The sequence below is a fragment of the Malaclemys terrapin genome, chromosome 21, assembly GCF_027887155.1.
Source record: "Malaclemys terrapin pileata isolate rMalTer1 chromosome 21, rMalTer1.hap1, whole genome shotgun sequence".
Classification (NCBI taxonomy): Eukaryota; Metazoa; Chordata; order Testudines; family Emydidae; genus Malaclemys; species Malaclemys terrapin.
In genome coordinates, this window is record NC_071525.1 from 8636205 (window position 1) to 8651070 (window position 14866).

The following is a 14866-nucleotide window of genomic DNA, read 5'->3' on the forward strand; positions in this document are numbered from 1 at the left end:
ATGGCAGCATAGGCACATTCATCCCCTTCCTCTGGTATCCCGACCAGCTCCACATTTGTTTCAGGAGCCTCCGTTTTAAATCCCACTATGGATTAGCACCAGCCAACCACCTTGATCCACTCTCTCTATGCTCCTCCCTGCTTGTCTAGCCACATAATCTACCCTTTGGTGCAAGAGCCTTCTCCTCGGCATCTCCTGCCATCTGAGGCACACTCCATGAACCCCTCTATCACACAGTCTCTCTGTTTTCTCTGAGCTTCTGGCTCAGAATTTCTTCCCTATTCTCCACCTGCTGTGTAGCTAGCCAAGATTAACGTCTTTGTCCCCTGTGACGTCCAGCCTACTGCCACCCGGCACTTGCATGACTTGGGTGGGGTTACTCCTTTCCCTACCGTCCATGGCACGCCCTCTCTCCCATGTCAGCAACTGAACCCTCCCCAGGCAGGAAGGACAGGTAACCGTGGCGCTCCCCAAAAACGGTCTGGTCAGAATTCCAACCTCCAACCCCACCTGATCCATTCCAGATAGGGGTATTTTACAGCACAGCCGAGCATTGGCCTGCTAAACCCAGGGTTGTGAGTTCAATCCTTGAGGGGGCCACTTAGGGATCTGGGGCAAAATCAATACTTGGTCCTGCTAGTGAAGGCAGGGGGCTGGACTCAATGACCTTGCAAGGTCCCTTCCAGTTCTAGGCGATAAATTAATGGAGATATCCTATTTAAGAAATAAAAACAGCAGGGTTTTAGATGTTAGCCGCTAGGTGTAGGAAGCTTGGCCGCTCCACAGTCTCAGTTACAGAAAATGTTACTTCTAGGGTCTTCAAGAGCTTAATTCTGAATTTACCCTGGTGGAATCCATGGCTGGCCACTCGCTCGGCGAGGACAACCCGTTACTTCCTGGAATCAGTTCTCTTATGTCCATTTATCTTGGGAAATGGGCCCTATCTATTCCCTGCCCTCATGCCTTCCTGTCTCTGGCATGCTCAGTGATGGCTCCTTTCACCTCTCCAGGGGGCGAGGTAGGAAAAAATACTCGGCCACACCTGTTGATTGGACATTTGAAGCCATCCAGGGTTGTTTTCCCCTCCCTCCCCAGGGAGGGGTGGGTGATTGGAACTTGGCCATTATGAATGTTTCTTTGTGCAGCGCCTCTCCCGCCCCACACAGCATAGACGCACCCTACAGAGATGGAAGTCTACAGCCTACACCACCTCCCTGAGTGGCAGTAGCTAGGGCGACAAAAGCATTTTCCGTTGACCTCGCTGCGTCTACATGGGGTTAGGTTGGCATAGCTCCAGCGCTCGGGGGTCTGGAATCTTCACACTCCTCAGCGCTGTAGCTATGGCAGCCACGCCACCAGAGGCTTGTTCACCTGCACATCTACCAATGTGATATATGCCATCATGTGCCAGCAATGCCCCTCTGCCATGTACATTGGCCAAACCGGACAGTCTCTTCGCAAAAGAATAAATGGACACAAATCAGATGTCAAGAATGATAACATTCAAAAACCAGTCCCTCCCTGGTCACTCGATTACAGACCTAAAAGTCACAATTCTCCAACAAAAAAAAACTTCAAAAACAGACTCCAACGAGAAACTGCAGAACTGGAATTAATTTGCAAACTGGACATCATTAAATTAGGCTTGAATAAAGACTGGGAGTGGATGGGTCATTACACAAAGTAAAAACTATTTCCCCATGCTAATTTTTCCCCTACTGTTACTCACTCCTTCTTGTCAACTGTTGGAAATGGGCCATCCTGATTATCACTACAAACGTTTTTTTTTCCTCCTGCTGATAATAGCCCACCTTAATTGATTAGCCTCCTTAACCCCCATTTTTTCATGTTCAGTGTATATATATATTCCTACAATATTTTCCACTGCATGCATCCGATGAAGTGGGTTTTAGCCCATGAAAACTTATGCCCAAATAAATTTGTTAGTCTCTAAGGGCTTGTCTATACTTACGCGCTGGTTCGGCGGCAGGCAATCGAACTTCTGGGTTCGATTTATCGCGTCTTGTCTGGACGCGATAAATCGAACTCAGAAGTGCTCCCCGTCGACTCCGGTAATCCTGTTCGCTGCGAGGAGTACGCGGAGTCGACGGGGGAGCCTGCCTGCCGCGTCTGGACCGCGGTAAGTTCGAACTAAGGTACGTCGACTTCAGCTACGTTATTCATGTAGCTGAAGTTGCGTACCTTAGTTCGATTTGGGGGGTTTAGTGCAGACCAAGCCTAAGGTACCACAAGTACTCCTCGTTCTTTTGGCAACCTAAGAGTAGACCAGGCCTAAAACTCCTAAGGCCTCTCAAACACCACTCCCCTAAGGGTACGTCCAGACTACCCGCCGTATCAGCAGGTAGCAATCGATTTATCGGGGATCGATATATCGCGTCTTGTTAAGACGTGATATATCGACCCCCGAACGCACTCCCCGTCGACTCCGGAACTTCACCAGAGCGAGCGGCGGTAGCGGAGTCAACAGGGGAGCCGCGGCCATCGATCCCGCGCCGTGAGGATCCAAGGTAAATCGATCTAAGATACTTCAACTTCAGCTATGCTGTTCACGTAGCTGAAGTTGCGTATCTTAGATCGATCCCCCCTACTTTAGACCAGCTCCAAGAGGCAGAATCTGAACACAGTTGGCTGGCCTGCCCAGAGACCAGACATGGGGAAGTTATTCTGGAATAAGGTAGGATATCCATTTAAAGCATGAAAGCTATTCTGAAATTAAAATGGCCACATGTAGAGGTATTCCAGTAAATCCACCCACCACAAGGAAAAGAAGCCATATCAGTAAGAGCATGGCTTTGCCAGCATAGCTGTGTGCCCACTAGCTCTACGGGCTCCTGCTGGCACGGCCACGCTGGCCAGGGATCACCCCTCTTCACAGCCCACATAGCTGTGCCGGCAGAGGTCTGTAGTATAGACACGGTCTAATGCAGTGATACTCGGACCTCAGTGGTTCCGGAGCCAAATTAGCGATCAACATTACCCACATAAAAATAACTAAAATTCAGACCAAGTATTATTATTTTATCGACTACAATTGGTTAACAACACGGTAAACACATCCTGATTGGTTAGTAACTTAGACTGGTTGATAATTAAAATCACACAGCCTTTTAGTATCATGTGCTGCAAAGAGCTGTAGGAGACCCATTAAAGAGCCACTTGCGGCTCCCGGGCCCCAGTCTGAGTATCACTGGTCTGCGGTCTGATTTACACTTAAAACTTGTACCAGCACAGCTATGCCGATTGGGGGGGGATTTTTTGCTGACGCAGCTATGCCAGTACAAGCCCTAGTGTAGACGCACTTATAGCTGCATAAATGTGCTTTTGCTGGTATTGTTTGTCTCTTGGGCCTAATTACACCACGCCGTTTTGCTGGCACGGCTGCATCAGCTAGGAGAGGCTTGGTCTACACTACAGAGTTAGGTCAGTGTAAGGAATCTTACGTCATCCTAATTACGCCAGCGTACATCCACCAGCCTTGCTCCCCCTACGCACCATCACAACTCCACGAGAGGCGGAGGCCTTAGGTCAGTGTAGTTAGGGTGACGCAGGGTCCGTGTAGACACTGCAGGTCGAGCCCTTGGCCGTCACGCTCATCTCCCGGCGGCTCAGCAGCCTGCGTGGGATGTGTACGGCCAAATCGCAGTCCCGTTCCTAGTGAACAGGGATCCACATCGCAAGCACTTCTGGCACTAACTGGCCCCCTTGTTGGCAGATTCAGCAGAGAGGGCGAGGACTGAACGGGCCAGAGGGATTCAACTCTCTCTCGCATGGGGTGGCCCCTCAAAATCGAGCAGAGGCTAAACAGAGGCAAAGCTGACAATGATGCAACACCTTCTGCTGGCCATGAACTCTCCGCCACAGTCAGGATTTCAAGGCAGAGCTAACGGTCAAGGCTAAATTACCTTACAGGGCCATGGGAGTATTTTTGGAGGAGGAGGGAGCCATGGGGCTTCCTCGTTATTACTACTGTTCTGCTGTGCTTCCAGGTATTTTCATTTAACCCCCACAGCCCGAAAGCAGCTCTGCTCAGGGAATCGAGATCTGTAGCATCTCAGGCTTTGCCCATCATCCAAGGAGCCCAGGAATTAAGTCTCCCAACCCTCTTTACAGACAGGGAAATGGAAGCTGCGAGAGGCGGAAGTGACTTACATAAGGTCACACAGCGAGTCAGTGCAGAGGCTGGAACAGAACCCAGGAGTCCTAGTTCCCACTCCCTTCACTAACAGGCAGCTCTTTTAACACTGCTCCAAGCCAAACGGGAAGATCAGAGACTATCAGGGTTGGAAGGGACCTCAGGAGGTATCGAGTCCAACCCCCTGCTCCCAACACCGGCCTTTCCTAACAGCCTCACTCATCAGAAAGATGCAGCTAAACCAGCTGACGATGATTTCAGATCAAGTGGAACGCCATTTATTCTGACCAAAGCCAAGCCACTTCCCATTTCACAGGTGGGGAAAATGGAGGCACAGAGAAGGGAATAACAATACTCCTCGATCGCTGTAAAATGCTTTGAGCTTTCTGGAGGAAAAGCAACTATATTACAGGCTCTAGTTAGAACAGGGGTCGGCAACCTTTCAGAAGTGGTGTGCCGAGTCTTCATTTATTCACTCTCATTTAAGGTTTCGCGTGCCAGTAATACATTTTAACATTTTTAGAAAGTCTCTTTCTATAAGTCTATAATATATAACTAAACTATTGTATGTAAAGTAAACAAGGTTTTTAAAATGTTTAAGAAGTTTCATTTAAAATTAATTAAAATGCAGAGCCCCCCCAGACTGGTGGCCAGGACCCGGGCAGTCTGAGTGCCACTGAAAATCAGCTCGTGTGCCATAGGTTGCCTACACACCTCTGCAAAGACAAACAAATGTCTTCTCTACAGCGATAGGGAACAGAAAAGGACCTAAGCTAAATATACGTCTGCCTGAAGATTTTGTACAGTACCTGCTATTATTATTATTTTTTTAAACAAGCCAGACTTAAGTTCACTGTAAGAAATAAGTAACAAAATCCCTCTATTTTTTCCAGGTGTTTCCTTTGTGCATTTAACAGCACTTGTTTGTGCTCCCCCCCCCCCTTGCATTAATAAGCATTTTGATTATACAGGATTAACAGAAAAACTAGGCACAATTTCCCCTTTTGCTTGTGTAGGTGCTGCTGTGTGAAAGAGGGGAGAGAACAATAGTTAAAAATAAATAAATAAGGAAGTGTGGCTATAACAGCACTAACTGACAGGAGGACCGAGGGGCAGATATAATATCTGAAATCATCTTCGCTTATTTTTAAAAACGGACTAGATCTCACAATGACAGCACACTTTAAAATCACTCCCCAACCTCTGGAACCAAATCCACGAAAGCTTATGCTCTAATAAATGTGTTAGTCTCTAAGGTGCCACAAGTACTCCTGTTCTTTTTGCGGATACAGACTAACACGGCTGCTACTCTGAAATCTAGGAGTGGAACCCAGCGGTCCTGACGTCCAGTCCCCTTCGCCCATCAGCAGACAACACTGTTTTTCCTGGATCCACACCCAATGTACAGATTCCACCCCAGGAAATTAACTACTGATGCAGGTGCACTGAGAATTCCAACATGAACAATTTTATAATAGAAAATACTTAGAACTGTTGTACAAAGCTTGGGTAAGTTCCATTCTTCCCATGGAACAAGCAGGGAACCCAAGGAACAAAGCAATAAATTGAAATGAGAACCTAACTCGCAGTCCGGTACTCCATCTACTAGCAGATCACAGCTGCCCTTGCAGGAGAGGAGACATAAAACCCAACTAGAGGCTGGTTAGTGATTAAATTCCCATAGGTTTAACAGAATTAAGTCTCTACCATCTGCTAATTTCTGGAGACACCAAACAAACAAGTGTTGGCTGAGATCCAGGGCTGCTTAGAATTTGGCCAGCCTGGAAAATGAAGTTTTTAAACATTGGCAGGCTTTTGTTGAAGTTGTTTTTAACACAAACTGGTCTCAACAGCAACACAAGGAGAAAGAAGTGATTCTGTTAAACAAAACAAAACCTTACAGAGTCTGAGTAATGGCCGGTCTAAGGTCGAAAATGAGACCCCATGGAACAATACTTTGCAGTGTATACCCTGCACTCGGGACAGTGTCTACACTACAGGCTTCTGCCAGCGTGAAGAGTGAGATCCCTGACAGAGAAAGCTATGCTGGCAGCCCTGTGCTAGTGGTGATACAGCTATAGAAGCTACACTGCGCTTTTGCCAGGGTAGCGTATTCCTCTCTAGGGGCTGGAATAAGCTATAAGTGTGTGCGGTTTTGCTGGTATAAAGTCAAACACACTAGGAGCACTTTGCTGGGTTAGTACCTACGCTAGCAAAGCACTCCTGACATAGACAAGGCCTACACAATGTCCTCCTTTGGATAATTCACCGAGATCTAGGTGAGCACTAGGCATTACAACCCCCACCCCCAGTATTAATTCCATTTTACAGGTGGGGAACTAAGGCCTGAAATCTAGAACTGACTTACCCCAAAGTCACAGGGCCAGGACTTGTCTTCACTAGGAACGTGCCCCGATTTCACACAGTAGCATCAGTGCTAACCCCTGGTGCAGACAGGGGAAGCCGCGTCAAGCTATAATTTGCATTTGCGCTCATTTAGCCAGCCGTCAAGTTGCACAGATGCAAGTCGCCCTTCAGCCTGGCGTTGCCACACGCGCAGCGGGCAGTGAGGCAATTCCCCAATGCAGCTAAGGCCTGATTTTCCCGGCAGAGAAAGGAAGAAAAGCTACTGCTTCTAGTATCTCTAGAGCAGGGGTAGGCAACCCGCGGCACGCAAGCTGATTTTCAGTGGCACTCACACTGCCTAGGTCCTGGCCACCAGTCCGGGGGGCTCTGCATTTTAATTTAATTTTAAATAAAGCTTCTTAAACATTTTAAAAACCTTATTTACTTTACATACAACAATAGTTTAGTTATATACTATAGACTTATAGAAAGAGACCTTCTAAAAACGTTAACATGTATTACTGGCACGCGAAACCTTAAGTTACAGTGAATAAATGAAGACTCGGCACACCACTTCTGGACAATGCTGTTTAGTGAGTAAGGCAGTGCTAACGTAGCTACTGAACCATGCCACCAGAATAGCACAAACAGGTTAAAATGAACATTTGGTGTTGTTTTATGAAGCAATGTGTTTTATTACATTCTTGTCCAGTAGTAGTGTTCCAGTAGCGGCCTAGAGACTTCAGTCAACATTGTGCTAAGTGTTCTATACGCACGTAGTATGAGACAGCAGCTACCCCAAGGAGCCTGCAATCCAAGCAAGACAAAGGTGGGAGGAAAGGAAATATCCCCATTTTCCAGATGGGAAATTGAGGCACAAACAGATGAAGCAACTCACCCAGAGGGTCAATGACAGTCCGCAATTGAACCCCCTTGTATTTCCTGAGTCCTAGTTCAATGGAGACTTCCCAGACCTGGAAGTCTGCAAACCCCATTACCATCTACTGGTGCATTTCTAACATACCCTCACCAAGTCATCCAGTGCCAAATACGACACCCAGAGTGATGTTCTGAGATTTCTAGAGGACCCCACTGTTATCTTTACGCCAATGGAGTTTCATGCTGTTTTCACCACATTAAGTTTTACAACGCAAGTTTCAAACTCAGCCAGGATCTCTCCTTTCAGTCCAACTCTGGAAATAGATGATGTCACACATGTACTGCAATGCCAAGGGGGAAAAGGAAGGAGATGCGTAGTTCTCTCTCTCTAGACACACACGCACACACACCAGTGACCCTGTGCCATAACTGCACACAACTTCTATTAGTACATTGATATTTTTACAGTATCCAGAAGTGTGTTTAGATGCTTTCCGGTACAAATAAATAAAAGCCTGCAAAACATATGGTAAGGGACGATCTTACATTAGCAAAAGCAGAGATTAAAATAGATGACCTAGAAGAATGTTAGAAATCAGAGATGGAAGAGATCAAGGAAACCGTATAAGGTCCCCGTCCTTGCAAAATGCTGAGCGAACGACGCAGGACGTGCACCGCACAAGATGGAACAAAAACAACACATCAGCATCAGAAAAACCTGCTATTTGGGTGATTTTCTGAAATGTTTCCACCATGGCTAACAAAGGGCCTGATTTTACAATCAGCTGCAGGCAGACACCTGCATCTTTGCAGAGCCCTACAGGTTTCACTTGGTCTCCATGCAAAAGTAAGGCCCCCCTACACAGCGGAGACTGCAGGATTAAGACTAAAGGTGAAAGTACAGGTATAGCTCACTGGTGCTTATACCACTGTCCTCTACACTAGAATAGGAAGACAGTGGTAAAAACCCCTGCACATCGCATCGCATCTATGCTAGCAACGGTGGGGCTGCTAGCATAGATGGAACCACACTGTGTTACAGAATAGACAGGCAATTTTTCACACACTCCAATAGACTGTCATCAGCGACTGCTGGCCCTCACGCTAAATCCTGGGACATTGCTTAGATCAGATACAACCTAAACATCAGAAGAAAGCAGAACTTATTTGCACCCCACAGACGACTACAGAGAGAATTAATTCTGTTTAAAAACCTGATGATCTTCCCATAAACAACTTCATTTTGCAGAGCCACAAGACTGCCCTGCAAAATGATTCTGCAGAGACACAGACTAGCAAAGAGGAGGCTTTCTGGGGGAGATGCTCAGAAGGCGGTAACTGGGTCTGAAGCAAAACACCAAACGCCTAGGATGTCTAACAACCCTTCCTCCTCACAAACAAAAGGCAAGAGGCCTCAAAAGGAAGTGACCGAAGCCCAGGATAGACTGTAGCAGAATGTAACAGTTACATTTTAATACTGTACACGACTTCCATGCAGAACCCATCCCCCTTCCCACAAGGTTCAACCCTGATCGTCCATTCCCTTGTATTACATCCCGCCACACACCCCACACATGGAGAGTTTAGGAAATAAAAGGGTCTCAGAGCGGGACCACCTACCCCACCCCTTGTTTCCACTTCAGGAGTTTGAAGGGCTGTGTAGTGAGACACCCACAAGAGCTCAGGGGGTGGCCACAGAGGGGGCAGTCCCAGAGTGCCAAAGCACTCCTATTTGCTCCCACTGAGCTGGGGGGGGGGAAGAGGATCCCCCAATCCAGACTCCACTCCCCATAAATTGGAGCCCCATAATGACATCACCCTTTAGTCACCATAGTCCAGGGTCCCAGAGAAATACCCCCATATTCAAACAACCTTCCCCAGGCACTGGGGAGCTCAGGGACATCCCAGGAATGGGGGAGTCCCACAAAACCTCCATTATTCATTTCCCCATTTGGGGGCACCTAGTCCCCTTAGTCACACACTGCTCCCCAAGATTTGGGGGAAACCCATCAAACCCTCTTGTTCCCCTTCCCCATGTTTGAGAAGGACCAGAGAGCCACGCCACCTTAGTCACACCCTCCTCCCCAGGAAATGAAGGGGCACCAGAGCCTCTTATTCACTCTCTGTGTCTGGGGGGTGCCTAGAGAGACCCCTAAGAACCTGGGGGGGGCCCTTGAGACCTCTTTTTTTATTTTCCCCATTTGGGAGACTCCCTTATTCACACCGCTTCCCCGGGAATGAGGGGGACTCCTAGGGAGACCCCTTTATTTCCCTTCCCCATTTGGGGGGGTACAGAAACACCCCTCCCCCCTACTCACTCCCCACGCGCTGGGGGGCAGGGAGACCCCCCCAGGAATTGGGGGCCCACATAATAAGATCCCCCCTTATTCACCACTTGCATTTCACGGGGTCCCCCCAGGAATTGGGGTGGGAGCCCCCCTGCTCCAGGGCCGGCGAGAGGCGCGGGGTGGGGGGGCCCCAGCGCAGGGGGAGGCGGGGGGGGGATTTACCTGCTGGCCCCTGGGCTCAGGCGGCTGCTGCGGCTCCTCCCCGGCTGGCCGGGCGCGGTGGGGGAGGGTCCCGGCCCCGGCTCCAGTAGAAGGGGGGGGGGGGGGGGCGGCTCCAATCCCAGCCCCAAGGCCCCTCTCCGGCTCCAGCTGCTCCTCAGCCACTTCCTGCTTCACCCTCCTCCCCCCGCCCCCTGCCTGCTGAGGCTCGCCCCCCCCCTTACACAGACACCATTGGCAGGCGGGCCTGGCACTCAGGGGCTCATCCCGCCCTCCTCCCTCTCCATTGGCTGCATTATCTCTCACTCAAGGGCTTCCCTCTCTTACCTCATTTCCTATTGGTTGGGGAACAAGCAACTCCGAGGTTGAGCCCGCCTACCCTGCCCTGTTCCCATTGATGGCCGTTTGTGCCACTCAAAGGCTTACCCCCGCCTACGTCATACCCTATTGGTCTGTGGCTCAGCGGCTGCAGCCACTATCTCGTTCTCCATTAGCCGGGAAACAAGTCAATTAGCTTTGCTCCGCCCACACTGATCTTCGTTGGCTGGCGTGGCTGTCACTCAAGAGCTGATCCTCGCTTCTATTGGCCAGTAAGCCTGACAATCAAGAGGACCCCCCAACTGCATATCCTAATACTGGGGATCCCTATACTCAACTGGGTGACTCCCTAGGCCTATTGGTTGAGGACAATCCTTGAAGGCTTCCCCGTTAGCTAGAGAGGCTGTCACCCCCCGACCCCAAGGACTAGCGGAATGTAGCTCAGGAATGGCCTCCTTCCACGCCCAAGCCCATTGGCTGCCATAGAGAGGGATCACTCACTCTCTGCCCTTCCAATTGGCCTGGAAGCCTGTCACTCAAAACACTCCTGCACAAAGTTTCAGCTCAATTGGCGAAGAAAGCCGTCACTCAGATCAGTCCTTCCCCGTTGCCTTCCCTATTGGGTGGCGAGCATGTCAATCAGAACTAACCACTCACATTTTATTGGATGCCGTGGGCATTGCCTACCTTAGCCCTTCTTCACTTCCTCATTGGCTACCGACTCCACCGCTTGCAGCTCCTCCCCACCTATGAGAAGGCCATACCCAGCTGCTAGCACTGCTGATTGGCTGAGATCCAATTGCCTCGCAAACCCTTCCCCTTGGGCCACACCCTTTTGATTGTAAACAGTCCTCCAATGATTGCATTGGCTGCTGCCATCCGAGGAAGGGCAATGGGGTCTGGGAGCAGGAGAGCGGAGCATTCTGGGAACTGGGGGCACAAAGGATTCTGGGAGCTGGGGCACAAAGGATTCTGGGAGCAGAAGAGCCGTGGTGTCTGGGAGCTGGGGAGCAGAGGATTCTGGGAGCTGGGCACAAAGGATTCTGGGAGCAGAAGAGCTGTGGTGTCTGGGAGCTGGAGAGCAGAGGATTCTGGGAGCTGGGGCACAAAGGATTCTGGGAGTAGAAGAGCCGTGGTGTCTGGGAGCTGGAGAGCAGAGGATTCTGGGAGATTTGTAGCTACAAGGAGCTGTGGTGATACATGGCCTGTAAAGGGCTGAGGCTCAGCAGAGCTTTCAATTGGCCCATACCTGCAAGGCCCTTGACTTCCTGTCTCAAACTCTCCCTGCCCTGCAGACAGGAAGTGAGTTCAGCAGAGACAGCCATAGAGCACTCAGCCAGGCTGGGGTGATGGTAGCTTCAGGGCCATGTTCATCTCAGATGTCAGTTCCTGCTCCCCACCTAAAGCAGGGTCGCCAAATCAAAAAGTCCAACAATCAGGCAGACCCAGCCCCTAAAAACAATGAAACTGGCCCCCAAATGAGATTTTTTTAAAAAGATTAAATGGTGGGTTGTGGTCTCTGCTGAACTCCCCCTGTGCACCCCACTGCATGTGTGACAAGTACAGCATTCGCAAGATAAGGTGGGTGAGGAGATATCTCTGATTGGCCCAACTTCTGCTGGTGAAAGAGACAAGCTCTTGAGTGACACAGAGCTCCTCTTCAGGACTGGGAAACTTACTCAGATTTCGTCTACACCACAGACTTACGTTAGTATAACTATGGTGCTCATGAGGGCATGTAAATACTACAGTCTTAAATCAACCTAGGTTAGGCCAACTTACAGCCACCGCAGTAAGTTGCATCTGGAGATGGGACAGGAACTGAGAGCCTGGGGCAGGGCAGCCAGGCTGCTGGGACTCCGGGGGGCAGCAGACCTCCCTAGGAGGGGTGGGGGGGGGGGGCGGCAGCTGAAACTGGGAGCCTTAGTGGCAGCCAAGCTGGGGAGCCATGAAATTGACAAGACAGCCAACTACTGATGTAACTAATGCTGCGTCGCTCTAACATAAGCCCTACGCCTCTCATGGAGGCGGGGTTATGATGTTAGTGTAGCAGGGCAGTTACATCGGCGGGAGCAAGGCTGTAGTGTATACACTGACATAGACAGGCCTGGCTTTCGGAAGTGCGGGGCCCGATTCGAACAGTTTCGACGGGGCCCCGACAGGGATGACTAAAAAAAAACACGTAAAAAAAACCACGTGGGGCTTGTACTCACCGGGCCGCGCTCCTAGTCTTTGGCGGCGGGTCCTTCACTCGCTCCGGGTCTTCGGCGGCACTGAAGGACCCGCCGCCAAAGTGCTGCCAAAAACCCAGAGCGCCGCCGGGTGAGTAAAAATTAAAAAGGCGTCTCTAGCCAGGGAAGGGATTCTCTGCCACTTGCCCCCCACTCTGGGCGGCCCTGCCACTGGGTGCGGGGCCCGATTTTAGGGGAATTGGTGGAATTGGCCTAAAGCCGGCCCTGGACATAGGTTGACATAAGCTGCCTTATACTGACCCAACTGTGTAGTATAGACCAGGACACAATCCACACCCCTGAGCGATGAAGTTATACTGACCCAAACTCCTGGTGTAAACAATACAGGAGGGCTTCTCCCATGGGCACAGCTACCTTTTTCACGAAGCGCTGCAGCACTGTATATAAAGACAAGCCCTCAGGGTGTCACAGCTAAATACAAGGTGGAACAGACTGTTTAGTATAAGTAGTTAACAGGTATTTCAAAGGTGAAGTGGGCCATTAACACCCCTCCAGTCATAGGGAGAAAGGGTGGGGGGGGAGCAGTTGACACTGACCTGCTGTGTGACACAGAACCACAAAAGGGACTGCAAGCGTATCTAGTCTAATCGAACCCCCTGCCAAGATGCAGAATTTGTTGTTTCTTGTGAAAACCACTTCATCTTTGTGCCTCTACTTCCCCTCCCACCTTTTGGCTGCCTTGACTATTTAGATTGCAAGCCTTTGGGGCAAGGATTGTGTTTTACGATGTGTCTGTGCTACACCCAAAAGTGTGGGGCCCTGGTCTCATTTGGTGCATCTACATGGTACCACAACCAAACAGTAATTTCAGCTGTATAAAAGGCCATTCAGGGGAACAAAATGGACAATAGCAAAAATGCTGCAGTACCTCGTTCTTGCCAGCAGCTAGGGCTGGAGGGCTACACTAGTCCCCGCACTTTGGAAGAAGGTGCAACAGTATAAGGAAGCTCTGAAGAAGCAAACAACCAGGAGCCTAATTCAAAACCCGTGCTGTTGGTCAGTGGAAAACTCCCAGCCCTTGTAATGGCCTTTGATTCGCATCCCAGGGAAAACAGGGATTATTCATCAAAACTTGGACACAAAATTTCATTGTCAGTGGAAACAAATAAAAATGTTGACATGTGTCAACAATGTTTGAATGGAAAGATTTGAGGAGAACTGCGTGCCCAGCAAAACTGTTGCCGATGAACGGTCTGTTCTCTAGGTAAGGCCCTAGGAAGGAGAAGACATACTAAAGGAAACTCTCGCAGACTTAACATTTCAAAGTAATTCTTGTGAAGTTGGATTATGAAGAAACTCCCTGCTTAAAGAGCTACCTTGAAATTCCAATATGAACGTGCCAAGCAGCAGCAACGCAAATCAAGACCCTCATGTGTCAGAGTTTCAGCCAGACGCCTGCCACTGGCAGGAAAGAATTCCCCCCACCCCCCACAGAATAGGAGGGTTTCTTTGTCATGTCCTTTCTCCGAAGCATCTGGAGATGGCAACGGCTGGAGATGGGACATTGTACGGGGAGGGCCAGGGCTACGAGCGCTCTCTTGCTCCGGTGCTTGGCTGGCTGGTCTTGCCCGCCCCACATGCCCAGAGTCTAAGTGATCACCAGCTATGGGGTCAGGAAGGAAGGAATTTTCCCTCAGGTCAAATTGGCAGTGACCTGGGGAAGGGGTTTCACCTTCCTCTTGCCAGTATTATCTAGGTAGATCTCACTTCATTTCCCTGCCGTTGCAGAGGTCTCGGGCACTGGTGCTCCTCAGTCTCTCCCATGCTCTCTGCCTGCGGCACATAATCGTCTCGTCTCCTGTGGGCTGTGATACTTTGATATTTCGGTTGTTGGGTTCGTGTGCGGAGTCTGGGTGGGGTTGGTGGCCTCTGCTATGCAGGAGGTCAGACTGGATGAGCAGTGGTCCCTTCTGGCCTTAAACTCTATGACTATCACATGACTGGAAACACACGATCATGTGTCTGCAAAACAGCCTAGTTACAATGGTGGAGGAAGTGAGTTCTAGCACAGAAAAAAGGCTCTCCAACAAGGAAAGGTGTTAACAGTGTTTTAGTTGGGATTGTTATGGCAGGTGACACTTAGGGTTGCCAGGAGTCCAGTTTTGACTGGAACACCCAGGACCCTGGCAGCTCTGGTCAGTACCCCTGACTGGGCCATTTAATGTCCGGCACAGTAGGGCTGGCAGGCTCCCTACCCGGCTCCGTGTGGTTCCCAGAAGTGGGTGGCATGTCCCTCCGGTTCCTAGGTGAAGGTGTGGCCATGGGGGCTCCATGCACTGCCCCGAGCACCAGCTCTGCAGTTCCCATTGACTGGGAACCGTGGCTAATGGGAGCTGTGGGGGTGGTGCGTGCGGGTAGGGGAAGCGCACAGAGCCCCCTGACTGCACCTCCACCTAGGAGCCGGAGAGACA

General features: G+C 50.1%; 1 protein-coding gene across 1 annotated transcript in view; it reads right to left on the minus strand.

Moving 5' to 3' along the window:
- Positions 1–9985, minus strand: part of ZNF687 (zinc finger protein 687) — a 48688-nt gene extending 38703 nt beyond the window's left edge. Inside the window, exon 1 of the mRNA XM_054010545.1 lies at positions 9889–9985. The gene's annotated coding sequence lies outside the window, so the exon portion shown is untranslated. The remainder of the gene's footprint in view (positions 1–9888) is intronic.
- Between the last annotated feature and the right edge of the window lie 4881 nt (positions 9986–14866).